Genomic DNA, 16287 nt, shown 5'->3' with positions numbered 1-16287 from the left:
AATGGAGAGCTTTGCCGTCCTGCTCAGCTCCTTCTACACCCCAATGATCTCGTAATTAAGATGCTACATTTTTCACAACCAAAGCTGCAGATTAGCTGTTAGAGATCAACCTATGTGATTTTTATTCCCAGACTGAATATCTCTCTCTCTCAGGCTTTTCAGCGTCATCAGTTCATGTAGCTGAGTAAATGTTTTATTTTGTGCTAGTTGACATCAAAGGACTGTAGTACGACTGACGCCCAGGCGGCCGCCACCACAGGGAACGGCATAAGTGGATATAAATCATTTCTGATAAATTTCTAACACATGCTGGCCCCAGAGACTTCCCCAACGGTACAGTCAGAAAGAAACATAAATATTTAACACAATTTGTCATTCAAGGTTTACGTTACTTGTACAGTTGCCTGTATCGCTGTTGAAGAGATTTGCATGTGTGCAAAAATAGACATTGAAGAGTGCTGTCAAGACCAACCAGCAGCTATTTGGTCCTCTTTTCAGAATCCAGTTTATTGCCAAGGAGGTTTTCACTTGCAAGGAATATTCTTTGGTTTATGGGTGCACAAGAGAAAATGAATAAAAATACAGTAATAGTAGTATTAATAGTAGTAAAATAAATAAAGAATAGAGGAAAATCACAATAGTATGTCTTAATTGCAGTCTTTGAATTCAATTAAATAACTATACCAGATGGACGTGATGGGCAGCATGTTAACTGGTGTGAAAGAATAGATGAAGGAACATGTTTATCTTCATGTCTCGTGATTTATCACAGTGCCTTTTGACTTTTACTCATTAAACGTGGCGCAGTCGTTGCAGGCATGAAAGCCAGGATGAAGCCAGAGCGAGGCCTGAATCAAGGCTGTGTTACTGGCAAGTGGGTACGGTGGGGGTCTGTATTATTAAACCGGGCAGACTGGTACTCAGTAAGACCCTGAGCTCTGCAGACATGAGCACACGCTTTGGCCGTGATCTGCAAGACACTGTCATTTTACCAGACAGTGAGAAGCTCTGTCGTCGGGAAGGTTGTGCCAGCAGCTTCCTAGACAAGTAACAAACGGATCTGAACATCTAGAGATTAAACTGCAGCAGCAGAAAAAGGTGAAGGACAGCAGAGCACTCTTTGTGTGCGAGTACCAACATTTATGCAACTAAGTACCGGGTGAGCATAGCATTTGGGTTATTCAGTTCTATTCCAAGCCTTGCAGGGATTACTGTTCGGCCTGTCTTATTTTTGGCAACATAATTTAAGAGGAATGATCTAATATGGGCTGTGTCATTATCTAAGTGAGTAGGATGAGAAAGAAGTAGCACAAGTGTTTATATGCGAGACACAAAGTGAGAGCGCGTGTGTGCAAGTCCCTTATTTTGTAAGCATTGAGTCTAAAATAGCAGGCTTTTAACAGTGCTTGTACGTCAGCTTGAGGAGCACAAGATGCTCTGCAGCTTTCATTTCTGACGACGAGGGAGTCTTTCGGTTCACCAGCATGCACTAACGCACACAAAGACGCCGGCAGACGCACACCAAACAATAAATATTAGATATCCGATGGAGCTTTCATCAGCCACCTTACGTAAACACACGAGACGTTCTGTAAAGCACGTTTGCCTTCGATGGCAGAGACAAGTTCTAAATGAATATCCATCCTTGTTAAGATAATCACCATCTCCAAAGGCAGAGACGTGATTCAAGCACATGTTGGTGTGTGCATCTGTGTGCACGCAGCTGATCGCTTTCATTGTCTGGTGAAACTCTTAACATGATTTATGGCTAATGCGGGATTAACGCCTCCTTTTTCTGCTCATAGATGTTTTCCAAACAACATACTGATTGCTTGACTAAAAGTAAGCACCGGGCGTATATTCTTATTAAATTTTATATTTGTCTGTGTCCGCTGTCAACATGCAGAATTAATCATTTAGAAACACTCGGATCTTCTATAGCTACACATGGATTTATATTTGTATTTGTGCTCCTGTCAGCGTACAAGCAGCAGAAAATGCATAGGGTAACAGAACTCAGCAGATATGAGAGACGGTATACATAATGCACAAGGCACGCTAAGCAAGTGAATGTATGATTAATATGAAACCAAAACATGGATCAGAGGCCAAACTGAGTTGATTCTATTAGGACTGTAACAAATATTTATTATTGATGAATGATTGAGTATTTTGAAGCAAATTTGTGATTTTGGGATGTATGCATTATAGGCTATTCTGGAACCTTCTTTGAAAACAAATAAAATGGATGGCAGTCAATGGCGACAGGCAAATCATTTATACCGTATGAATCGTGACATGATTTACACGTTTGTCAGTTTGAAAGATAATTATACAAGTCAAGAAAGTCACATTTTGTAGTACAACTGTAGAAGTATAAGACTTTGAAAATGTGGATGTGGAAAGACATCTCGCCAATGCGAAGTCCTCTTTACTGAAGCAGAAGTAACAATACTACAGTGTAAAATACCCTGGTAAATAAAGTAAGTAAAAGTACAAAACTATAAACATTAATATACTTAGTCGGTAGTAGTAATACTCATTATGGGGAATGGTCCATTTCAGAATAATAGAATTGATATTATTGGATGATAACCATTGATGCATTAAAGTGCTCATCACAGTGAATTGTTTTTGTTTTTGCCCTAAAAAGTAACTCAATAAATGTATATTCACTATTTGTAGCCCATTTGTTACATTAGCTGGTCATGTGGACAAAGTCACATGATTCTCACTCTCTCTGAGTCAATTTCTCAGCAGGCCAGTTGCTCCGCCAATTATCAGTACCGCCACGTATTCCAGTGTCACACCTGAGACCTTGTAGTCTTTCTGCTTCTATAACTGGCTAACGAGCAGGCTTCAGTTACCTCCCAGGCTGTAGCTGAAGCTCCTCAAATATAGCTGTCAGACTTGAGACAGGCTGCAGTGTTTGATAACAGCCAGTTAGCAAAACACAAAATCCTCTTGACGTGGAAAGAGTGTTTGAACATTCCCAGTGTTACCTCTGGTATTGAGAACAGCGAAACACTTAATTTTCACACATACCTGCAGGAAAACACTTCTTTCTTCTTCACGAGTCAAGTGATGTAACGCCGTGTGTTCTCGAGAGGAGTCGAATCAGGTTGCCAAAGCAGATGGAGGGCAAAGCCCTTGGAGTCTGCTCCCCGCTACACCCTGGAGGAGCCCCATCCATCATCTGAGTCTGCACTCGTCCCTCCCTCTCATTAAGGAAATCAGAGCCTTAATTGAAAGATTGTGTTCATTCTCTGACATGTTTGAAACCCTATCGCCCCTTCACTTCCCCTAAATTGGAGACACGTGACAAATTTGCGGCGGCAGCTCCACTGATTGATGTCCTGGTAGAAGTTTTCATCTTCGCCCACTTTACACTATTTACGCTACATTATGAGTCCAGTTATTATTCCCACGAATCTCACAAACCTGCTGGTTCACCAAAACTAATCCGTGGTGTAGGCTTGGGTGGTATCTGGTTTAGGTTTGTTTACCTTAGGGCTGCACGATATTGGAAAAAACGAACATTGCAATTTTTTTCAACCCTGCGATATATATTGCGATATTAAAAAATACAGGAATTTTCACCAGATGACCTGAATAGCACTTTATGCTTTGCTGCACTGCTGAAATCTTGTGGACAATTAACCACACCTCTTTTGTGAATGTTAGTAGAATGGCTTCTGTCTGTTTTAGATATTTTTTGCTTGCTTTTATTGTGCTGGGACTTGAGGACATGTTTTGTTCAATCACGTATTATTATATTATATTAAAACGGAACATTCCAGCTTCATAAATACATTAAGAAACTAACAATGAGTGATAAACATGTTTCAACCTTTTATTCAACAACTGAATTACTGAAATCTTTTACGGTAAAACTAAACTTTCTTTTTTAATCAAAAATGATAAAAATAAATAAATAAGAGCAGAATCTAGTAGAAAAAAAGTAATCGCAATTTCAACAAAACTATATAAAGAATATTAGCATATTTCCAGCTGCCTTCGTGATTTACAAATGTTTTTTTGTTTTGGACGACATTCAGATCTGGCGTTGCGTTCGTCATACTGAGCTGTGTGCTGCCGACGTCAATGATCAAACACGTTTGTTGCGTTACCGCTCGTTGTAACAGATGAAAGGCACCGCCGACACAGAACGCGTGTTTGGTCGACATCATCCTTCTTGAAACCGAAATAAGTCCAGATTACTGACGTCGCTTTTCTTTTTGGAAACAAGTCTTCATTTTCGGTTTTCTTGTTGTTAACATTGTTGTTAGCAGCAGCGCCAGCGACTCACTCCATGTGCAGGGGCGTGGTTTCCTCCTCTCTCATTTTGATTGGCGGCTGGCAGGGTAGTCTGCTTGGCAACTGAGTAAAGAAGGAATGTGATTGGTGGATCGCTGCACAGCACACGCAGAGTCTACATGCAGTGTATGTCAGTCAGCTACCGTTGAAATTAGATGAGTTCATTCGCCTCGTACATCGCAGGCTCTGCGATGTGACTATCGCTCACACGTACATCACGATGACGATGCTCAAACGATATATCGTGCAGCGCTAATCTACGTATGTGAGGCCGGATGCAGCGCGGTGATCTCTGTGGCGCCCCTACTGTAACCTGTAAGCTTTTTAAGGCAACCAAAAATGGCGACACCGAATCGGCATCTTTCTGAGGTCAACTGCCTGTTAAGGCGGGCTCACACCGGACCGAAAAACGGCGTCTTTGAGAGAGTCGGCGTCCGTGACATGAGTCTCCTTGGTGTGGTCGCTCGAATCGGCCCACGTCGGCGTTGATTTCAGCCGATTCAAATGTGTAATCCGCCATTCGAGTCGGTCATTCTTTTACCATTCTGATTGGTGGAGGCTAGCAGCTTGACTAGCGAATCAGTGACGCCCGGAAGTGACGATGGTAAACATACCAGATAACCAGTGGAATCGAAGAAGGCGGTCTAGAGAGGACCGGCTACTTCCGGTTTTCGTGTTTTTTGGCCCACAATACAGATTAGCGCCGCCTGTTGTTTTGGAGACATTACATCTCACGCAAGCGCGGAACGTATGGCGTCGGCTGTAATTCCGTAGGTGTGAACCGCCCATGTCGTTGTTCGAGTCGGCCATATTAAGTAGCCGACGCCGAATTTACCGACGCGAGTCGGGCAGTTCTTCCGGTGTGTACACACCTTTACACTGTAGAGACGACCTCTGGTGGCGCCTGCTGGTCACTACAACACATTACATCATAGAAAGCATGATACTGTAGCTATACTGTAATACCGTAATACTGCCCAGGCCTACTATGTGGGAAGAAGTGGTACTTTTGTTTTGAGCTTAAGGTCATTTTGCACTCTAGTACAGAAACATAATTGATTAGTGTTCCGTTCACATAGATCACATATGATTAATATTAATGAAGATACACTGATGAGCATGTTCCAGCTGGTTAAATGTTATTCATGCCCCTCACTTGACAAAGCCTCCATTCTCTTTTGACCAGTGATGTTTAAAAATAAAACATAAATACGGCGTCTTCACGCTTTGAGCTCTGTTTCTCTTAACGAGGTGACAGAATATTTAATGTGCACAGCGCACCGAGGTAATAAATACCGTTAGCTTGTCTGTAGGTTGATGTATGTGCAGGGTCAAGCTGCATGTGAAACTAATGTAGTTTTCACAAAGAGGACACAGGGCAGCACATGATGTGTCTCTGATCTAAACTGCATATCAGGAAGAAACGTGTTTGCATGCAACGCACACAAGGACTTAAATTGTAACCCGGCCAACTATTTATTGTGCAGCTTGCATTTGGAGGCAGGGAGATACCAGTAGCTGTGGTAGATGCATCTGTTGTAGTATTAGACTCTAATTATAGCTTGGGAGGCGCTTTGTTAAAGAGCAGTAATGCTGTCAGGATTGGGGCTGTTCTGCCAGCCTTAAGGTGGTTTCACACCAAATGCAAAGCAGTTTTTTTCACGCTGCACTATTGCATCAATGCACAGACATGACATATCTGGCCAACACTCAGGAGGATGGTGGGGGGTTTAGCTCAGGAGGTAGAGCGGGTTTGGTTGGTAACCGCAAGATCACCGTTTCGATCCCCGGCTCCTCCTAGCTGAGACACCTCACCCTAATAGCTCCTGACGAGCTGGCTGTCGCCCTGCGTGGTTGACTCCGTCGTCGGTGTGTGAATGTGTGAATGAATGGGTGGATGACAGTCATTACTGTAAAGGGCTTTGGAGAAAAGCTATATAAATGAGGACCATTTACCATTTAAAACCAAACTGCAAATCGGCACATTTAGGAAGCTGAAATTGCAAAGTGACTGGTTAAACCAACTGGCATGCACAACTGGTGCCAAAACTTTCCACGTGAAACTTGCATGCAAGAATTTATATTCTGCATGTGCCAGAAGTAGAAACAAACAGCTTTTTGGGATGTGGCATACCAAACCGAACGTCCAAACTGTTAAGTACAAATACAGGTATTGCAACACCCCATCTAAATAGCAACCGTTTCCTAAAAGGGAACACTTGGTGTTGGCATTTAAAACCCGAAGCCTGCAGTGCACCGCAGGAGCATCAATTGACGCATCGAGTGAGGCATTTTGCACTGTGTTTGGGCCACTGTGACAAAAGCCCACATGCTGGGATCAAGTCCGACCTGGGTGTTTACCTCACATATATGCCATGCTCTACTCTACAACACCCAGAATCTGTGTGGCTGTTCAGCATATGAATATTGAGATATGATAAAAGGAGTTTAGAGAGGGCTGATGAATACGTGTGGCTTTGAAGCGGTTGTGTGATCGTGTGCAGATTAGAGCGTGGGAGGTGTGTGTGTGTGTGTGTGTGTGTGTTTGTGTGTGTTTTGTGCCAGGAAGTGTTTGCTGATGAGGGTGACATTTGTGCGCGGTGAGAGGTTTAAGCACCAGCATCTGGGGCTTCTTACTCTAAGCCCCTAAAACATCCATCCAGGAGAGGTAAAAACCCAGCTCAGCCCGGCGGTTTAGTCCAGCTCATAGTCGGTGTTTGTGTCAAAGTGAGGACACCGCTCTCTACAATCTCCACACCGCGGCTTCATCACCTTAGCAACCAGTCGATTGAAAGATGATGAATCATGCCAAAGACGGCTAATTTCTTTGCAGTTGTCAAACATGAACAATGGGTGGCATGAAGGAGTCACAGAAACGTCACCACAGACACAACGTTACGTGTGTGATTTCCTGCAGGCTTCTATTGAATGAAGCTGTTACAACACATCTGACCTCATCTTATGGCCCCGGATGCTGTTCCTGACAAATAGCAGTCTGTGATAAGAGGGGAGGGTCCCATGTTCCCGGTCAGCGTACATTACTGCCTGCTGAGAGTGCTGACATCCCCTCCCAACCCCCTCCACACAATAATGGCAGCGATGGTCTCAAATGCATTGATGTTGTTAAAGAAACAATCAGCTGCGATGCAACAGGAAGCCCTGCTGTCACCAACCATGTGAATAATGTCAAAGAGGCAGATTGACACCCTCGAGTACCTGGAGCCGTGCTACTAATTCAGCAACAGGATGCAAATATTGCTTCAGTCGTTTGCTGTAGAAACCAACAATAATGCTGAATGTTAACGATTTAAGAACAGTGAAGCTTAACAGCGCCCACTGCTGGCAAACGTCGGGAACAGCATGTGCTTGATATCAAGCCAGCTGCCTTTATTTAGGTGACGGATTTAAACTCCTGTTTTCAGCTCAGAAGTAAAGTAGTTTATTTTCTATTAGACATGCCAAGACGTATACAGGAATGATCTGCCATATTCACCGGCCCGTTGGTTTTTAGTGTGGAGTTTGTGTGTGATTACACCTAATCCAACTCAGCAGGGATGATATGAAAACGTCAGGATAACGCAATTCACAATTTTATCCCGATGATTGTCAAAATATGCTTCAAGCTCTTTAAATGGCAGCAAAACATAATGGAATCACTCTACATTGTGTCCTGAAACAAACTAATATTTCACATCTTGTTTGACTGAACATCCTGTTTAGTGAAAAACCATCTTGTAACCTTAAATAAGATGATCATAATGCAGGTATTTTACTAAGACACATTTCCTATGCGCAGTGGCGGCGCCAGAGTATTTTTTCTGGTTCAACTACGGTGGGGCTAACTCATACGACGGTGGGGCTCAAATCAATGTCAGAATTTCAATGTGAATATATAACAACACCCAGTGGCGCTGCCAGCCGGAATCTGCCAGTCCGTGTGTGCGCAATTACGCATAGCGTGTGTTGGCCCCTCTCCACTACACAATACAGCTCGGCTCTAGTCTCGTCACCTCTCTGCTGCTGAGCACTGTGGGCCGAGCCGATGCATGTCTCTCTCCCCGGGCCGGCAGAGTTATCATACCGTACCGTGCGTGCGTGTCCAAGCGTGTGTGTGCGTGCGTGGAGTGCTCACAAGCGTGCGCTTGTGATTAGGGCGGGGATGGAGGGCACAAAAAACTATTTGCACCGGGGCCTATCACCATGATATACACTACTGATTTCACTGATACTGAAAACATTAGATTTTGTCTTAAAAAAGTATTTTTCCATTTGTTGTTGTATTTGCCGTTTCTGTGCGTACATTGAAATTGAATCCTGGCGGCGGCGCTGACAACACCCTCCCACAGCTATAAACACGCACACAGTGAGAGAGAGAGACAGAGACAGCGAAACGTGAATAGTTACGTTAACAGCCGGGACCCGAGTGGTCATCTTCCCCTGCAGGTGTCAACGGTGCGTCCGTAGTTTTATCCAACATGCCCGCCACCGCCATCTGTTGTTCCGTCCGACGACGTTTAAAAACAAATGTATCCATGATCAATTTTGACCAGCTTACTAACGAGTGTAGTGAGTGCAAAATAGTTACTATAGCACGTCGAAAATTCACGAAAAAGTCAGTCAGGATATATTCATAAAAAAATATTTAAAATTGTTAAAAAAGCATAAAAATCGCCCATCTCGCTTGACGCGCCTAGTCTCAGTGTAGTGAGTCCAAAACAGCCATAAAAAGCCATGGTCAAATTTTTCGGGGGAAAAAAAAGTCATACTATAGCATGTCGAAAAAAAAGTGAAAAATCGACAAAATTCATAAAATGTTGTAAAAATGATGTAAAAGTCCTAACATATGCTTCTATATCGCGTGTCAATCAAAATCCGAGTGTAGTGAGTCCAAAACAGTCATAAAAAGGCTAAGTCATGGCAGGCAGGTGGTTGAGTGGTTAGAGTGCATGCCATTTACCCATATCTGCATATACGCAGCAGCCTCAGGTTCGAATCCCGGCTGGAGATCCTTTGATACATGTCACATCCCCCTCTCTCTCCCATGTTTCCTCTCTATCCACCGCTAAATACAAAGGTGTCTATGCAAGAAAATAATCTTAAAAAAAAAAAGCCTTGATCATATTGTTAAAAAAAGGTCATGCTATAGCATGTCGAAAATTCACGAAAAAAGTCAGTCAGAATATATTGATAAAAAAATATTTAAAATTGTTAAAGGAGTCATCACCAGGAAATCGCAATTTCTCTTGTTAAAACATGCATATCTGTGTTTGACCTCAGTTGAAACTTGCCTGAAAGGCTGGAGTTTGAAAGTGGCGCCGTTTTTTCGCTTCTGCTCTTTTTCCGAACAGGAATAGCACACAAGGGTGTGCATTCCTAAAGCACGAGATTTTGATTCTGCGCCTACGGTGACGTCACCGTGGCGGCTACTTGCATAAGCCCACCCCTCTTTCACCACCCAACCCCGCCCCGTCCGCTACCTGAAATCGCCGAAGCGCCGCCATTATGTTTTGGAGTCTGCATGCAGGCAAGCCCCCCCGGCTCTGTCCTTCCTGCGGCGAATCAACGCGCGCCTCATTACATATTATACAATGCACATCCGGACCAGTCAAAACCTCGCGCGTAATCTCGCGTGATAAAATCGCGGTACGAAAAAGGGTCAGAACAAGCTCAATGTTTGATTAAAATTTTTTTTTTTTTTTCTAATAAGTTTTACGAATTGATCCAAAGCGATCCAAGGGGGGCTGGATACGTATAAAACCAGGTTATGACTCCTTTAAAGAGTCATAAAAATCGCTCATATCGCTTGATGCACCAAGTCTCAGTGTAGTGAGTCCAAAACAGCCATGGTCAACTTTTTCAGGGAAAAAAAAAGTCATACTATAGCATGTCGAAAAAAAAGTGAAAAATCGACAAAATTCATAAAATGTTGTAAAAATGATGTAAAAGTCCTAACATATGTTTCTATATTGCGTGTCAATCAAAATCTGAGTGTAGTGAGTGCAAAATAGTTAGAAAAAGGCTTAGTCATATCCCCCCCCCCCCCAAAAAAAGTCATACTGTAGTACGTCGAAAATTCACAAAAAAGTCAGTCAGGGTATATTCATAAAAAAATATTTAAAATTGTTAAAAAGGCATAAAAATCGCTCATCTCGCTTGACGCGCCTAGTCTCAGTGTAGTGAGTCCAAAACAGCCATAAAAAGCCATGGTCAACTTTTTCAGGGAAAAAAAAAGTCATACTATAGCATGTCGGGAAAAAAGTGAAAAATCGACAAAATTCTTAAAATGTTGTAAAAATGATTTAAAAGCCGTAACATATGCTTGTGTATCGCGTGTCAATCAAAGTCTGGGTGAAGTGAGTCCATTTACCCATGTGAACATATATGCAGACGACACCGGTTCAAATCCCGCCTGGAGGTCCTTTGCTGCATGTCACGTCCCCATCTCTCTCGCATGCTTCCTCTCTGTCCACTGCTAAATAAAAACTTGTCTACGCTGGAAGAATATCTTAAATCTTTTTTAGAAAAAAGTCATACAAAAGCATGTCGAAAATTCACGAAAAAGTCAGTCAAAATAAATTCTTGAAATATTCATAAAAAATATTAAAAAGTCATAAAAATCGCTCATATCGCTTGTCGCGTCAAGTCTGAGTGTAGTGAGTCCAAAACAAGCATAAAAAGCCATGGTCAAATTTTTCGGGGGTAAAAAAAGTCATACTATAGCATGTCGAAAAAAAAGTGAAAAATCTACAAAATTCATAAAATGTTGTAAAAATGATTTAAAAGCCGTAACATATGCTTGTGTATCGCGTGTCAATCAAAGTCTGGGTGAAGTGAGTCCAAATAAGCCATAAAAAGGGTTGTTCATGGCTGGCAGGTGGCCTAGTGGTTAGAGTGCAAGCCATTTACCCATGTGAACATATATGCAGACGACACCGGTTCAAATCCCGCCTGGAGGTCCTTTGCTGCATGTCACGTCCCCATCTCTCTTGCATGCTTCCTCTCTGTCCACTGCTAAATAAAAACTTCTCTACGCTGGAAGAATATCTTAAATCTTTTTTAGAAAAAAGTCATACAAAAGCATGTCGAAAATTCACGAAAAAGTCAGTCAAAATAAATTCTTGAAATATTCATAAAAAATATTAAAAAGTCATAAAAATCGCTCATATCGCTTGTCGCGTCAAGTCTGAGTGTAGTGAGTCCAAAACAAGCATAAAAAGCCATGGCCAAATTTTTTTGGGGGAAAAAAAGTCATACTATAGCATGTCGAAAAAAAAGTGAAAAATCGACAAAATTCATAAAATGTTGTAAAAATGATGTAAAAGCCCTGCGTACTATTTTATGAAGAATCCTGCTCTATTTTTCACTTCTCTCTGTCGTGAAAGCTGCTACACAGCTTTATCACTTCATCACTCGTGACGATATTTACATTTATATCGGTAATCCCTAATCCGCCACAATAAATGTATTTAGTGCCATAAAATCCTATATTTTCCTGCTGAACCGAACTCGTGATCATCAGCACAGCACCAGATGACATCTGGAATCAATGCTGAGACTATTAATCCACAATTACAGAGTAATTGATCATTAAAAAAGCAATCAACCATAAGTTGGAAATGTATTTCTAATTGGACCTCTGCTCCCTTTTATTATTTGCTGACAAACGATCAGGTAACCAAATTATTGAGAGCAGCATGAACAGAATTGTAAGCGGCATACCTTTTTTTGGTTATGTCATTATTTTGTCTTTTGTGACTTCAACAGTAAGTCTGATTTTTCACCATAAGAAAATGCAGGGGTTGGTTGGTTGTATGTCAAGCCGATTATGCCTTTCATACAAAACTACTAATCCCAGTCTCTTCCACACAGTGAGGCCTACCGTTTATTAATAAAAGGCCGGTACTCGGTATCGGCCGATATCCTTGAGTTGCAGTCGTAAATCGAACGGAATTAAAGATTATTTTGAGCTTTGTTATGTGACAAAGTTTGACTTGACATCGAGCTCGACACCAGCTGATGTTATTTTCTGCTGCTACGGATCCGATGATGTGTAAGCCTCCGTGTGAAATGTATGTGGGAGCTGGGTGTGGAAGCGCCATGTCGTGGTCACAGTGTTCCCTCTTCTCTACCGGTCACTCAGCAAGAGAGTTCCTGTGGGCAGAGTGAGAGAGCATCACACTGCCCACACGTTTGTCCTCTACAAACCACAGTCATCTTCATTTGCGAGTCAGGCATCAAAGCTGTGGAACAAGTTTCATAATATATATATATATATATATATATATATATATATATAAAGGTTAGTGTCAAGTCATGACTGTGTCAAGATGTAGATAGGATTGACCACCACAGAACTGGTGATTGAAATATTTGAACACAATCTTGCCTGAGATGGGTCAAAGAGTTCTGACTTGTCCCACATTGTAAAAAAAAAAAAAAAAAAATACATTTGACACTGGCAAAAAATATCATAATAGGAAGCTAAAGTTAAGTAATATTACAGTGTTACATTTGATGTCAGGCTTGTTTTTATTGAAGAATCCGCTAACAAACTCTAACTAGGCCATAAATGCATCTAATTTCCTCTAAATTCTTCACAATAAAAGCCCCACATTATTTTGTTATTTAAAAGTTTTTATTATGTTGCAGCAAATGTAGGAAATGTTGGGGTTTTCATCCGCAGCAACTTAGCACAACTCTAATACAGCTGAAAGCGAAACTATAAAATAAAGCAGATATCTGAAAGCCCAATCAGAGAAACGGGAGGGAAATGAACTTGCTGCGTCCGTTGAAATCTCACAGCAGGCAGCGGGTTGGCACTAAAACGTGTAATGGAAACGAAGTCAGCTGCCAAAAGTGCCAATGGAAAAGCCCTACATGTCTACTTCACACACATAAAAGCAGTAATAGTACACCCCCTGTGCTTCTATGTGTTTCTCTTTGAAAAGGACGACATACATAATTCATGAGGACAAGATTGAATATTTGTGCATTCATTAGTTGGGTCCTTTTCTGAGTTACTGTTAACAACCGCTGTCAGATCAATGTAGTGGTGTCAAAAATACAATGTTCCCCCTGAACCAGTATAGAAGTAAAAGCATAAAGCATCTCAAAAGTGGAATACTAAAAGTACAGTGCAAAGGTACTGATTCACAGTACTTAAATCCAAATGTGTGTTTCTGTACTGATAGAAGGAATAACTGTTAATTTATGAGTCCAATCGAGATTAAAACGGGGACTTGAAACATTTCCAAAGAGACCCAGTGACTGAGGTTGAAAGGTCACAGTTTAAAAAACAAAGATGTTGCTGAGGACTGAGGAGGGTTTCAGATTCGTCTTTGAAAACCTGGTTAAAAACACTACGAATAATTGATTTTCTTCTAGCAATGAAAATTGACCCTTGGTCTAAGTGTACTTATTGTGGCTTCCTGAAGAGGGCAGCAAAGCACCGACAGACCTGCCACAGCAGAGGGGCTTGGCATCAGGACTGTTCTGGATCTGTAAATCCTTTACAGCATCTGGATGATTAACTAGTGGACGGTACTTTTGTATACTGACCCTTTGACTCTGTAGTCTGTTCTTGTCTTTAGTTTTTTTTTTTTACCTCTTACCGGAGGGGAGTGTTTCAAAAAGTTAGTGTCCGGGTGGGAGGGGTCGTCCATGATCTTCTCTGCACGCCTCAGTGTCCTGGAGACTTCTTTGTACTGTACTGTGACTTTTTCCAACATCTTATACTATGACCTTTTTAAAACTTTTTTTCAACATGCTTTTCTATGATTTTCCGACATCTTATACTATTTTCAACATACTATACTATTTTCTATGACTTTTTCGATACAAGTCATATTTGTAGTATATGGTGACATAATAACGTTGAGAATGTAGTAGTAGACATGTAGTAATAGACATGTAGTAATAGACATGTAGTAGTAGACATGTAGTAGAAGACATGTAGTAATAGACATGTAGTAGTAGACATGTAGTAGTAGACATGTAGTAATAGACATGTAGTAGTAGACATGTAGTAGTAGACATGTAGTAATAGACATGTAGTAGAAGACATGTAGTAATAGACATGTAGTAGTAGACATGTAGTAGTAGACATGTAGTAATAGACATGTAGTAATAGACATGTAGTAGTAGACATGTAGTAATAGACATGTAGTAATAGACATGTAGTAGTAGACATGTAGTAATAGACATGTAGTAGTAGACATGTAGTAGTAGACATGTAGTAGTAGACATGTAGTAATAGACATGTAGTAGTAGACATGTAGTAATAGACATGTAGTAATAGACATGTAGTTGTAGACATGTAGTAATAGACATGTAGTAGTAGACATGTAGTAGTAGACATGTAGTAATAGACATGTAGTAATAGACATGTAGTAGTAGACATGTAGTAATAGACATGTAGTAATAGACATGTAGTAGAAGACATGTAGTAGACATGTAGTAATAGACATGTAGTAGTAGACATGTAGTAATAGACATGTAGTAATAGACATGTAGTAATAGACATGTAGTAATAGACATGTAGTAGTAGACATGTAGTAATAGACATGTAGTAGTAGACATGTAGTAGTAGACATGTAGTAGACATGTAGTAATAGACATGTAGTAATAGACATGTAGTAGTAGACATGTAGTAGTAGACATGTAGTAATAGACATGTAGTAGTAGACATGTAGTAATAGACATGTAGTAGTAGACATGTAGTAGTAGACATGTAGTAGTAGACATGTAGTAATAGACATGTAGTAATAGACATGTAGTAGTAGACATGTAGTAATAGACATGTAGTAGTAGACATGTAGTAGTAGACATGTAGTAATAGACATGTAGTAATAGACATGTAGTAGTAGACATGTAGTAATAGACATGTAGTAATAGACATGTAGTAGAAGACATGTAGTAGACATGTAGTAATAGACATGTAGTAGTAGACATGTAGTAATAGACATGTAGTAGTAGACATGTAGTAATAGACATGTAGTAATAGACATGTAGTAGTAGACATGTAGTAATAGACATGTAGTAGTAGACATGTAGTAATAGACATGTAGTAATAGACATGTAGTAGTAGACATGTAGTAATAGACATGTAGTAGTAGACATGTAGTAGTAGACATGTAGTAGACATGTAGTAATAGACATGTAGTAATAGACATGTAGTAATAGACATGTAGTAGTAGACATGTAGTAGTAGACATGTAGTAGTAGACATGTAGTAATAGACATGTAGTAGTAGACATGTAGTAATAGACATGTAGTAGTAGACATGTAGTAGTAGACATGTAGTAGACATGTAGTAATAGACATGTAGTAATAGACATGTAGTAGTAGACATGTAGTAGTAGACATGTAGTAATAGACATGTAGTAGTAGACATGTAGTAGTAGACATGTAGTAGTAGACATGTAGTAGTAGACATGTAGTAATAGACATGTAGTAGTAGACATGTAGTAATAGACATGTAGTAGTAGACATGTAGTAGTAGACATGTAGTAGTAGACATGTAGTAATAGACATGTAGTAGTAGACATGTAGTAATAGACATGTAGTAGTAGACATGTAGTAATAGACATGTAGTAGTAGACATGTAGTAGTAGACATGTAGTAGTAGACATGTAGTAGTAGACATGTAGTAATAGACATGTAGTAGTAGACATGTAGTAGTAGACATGTAGTAATAGACATGTAGTAGTAGACATGTAGTAGTAGACATGTAGTAATAGACATGTAGTAGTAGACATGTAGTAATAGACATGTAGTAGTAGACATGTAGTAGTAGACATGTAGTAATAGACATGTAGTAGTAGACATGTAGTAGTAGACATGTAGTAATAGACATGTAGTAGTAGACATGTAGTAGTAGACATGTAGTAATAGACATGTAGTAGTAGACATGTAGTAGTAGACATGTAGTAATAGACATGTAGTAGTAGACATGTAGTAATAGACATGTAG

This window comes from Eutrigla gurnardus (assembly GCF_963514095.1).
Source record: "Eutrigla gurnardus genome assembly, chromosome: 8".
Lineage (NCBI taxonomy): Eukaryota > Metazoa > Chordata > Actinopteri > Perciformes > Triglidae > Eutrigla > Eutrigla gurnardus.
The sequence above is the reverse complement of the archived record's forward strand: the minus strand, read 5'-3'. Positions refer to the sequence as shown.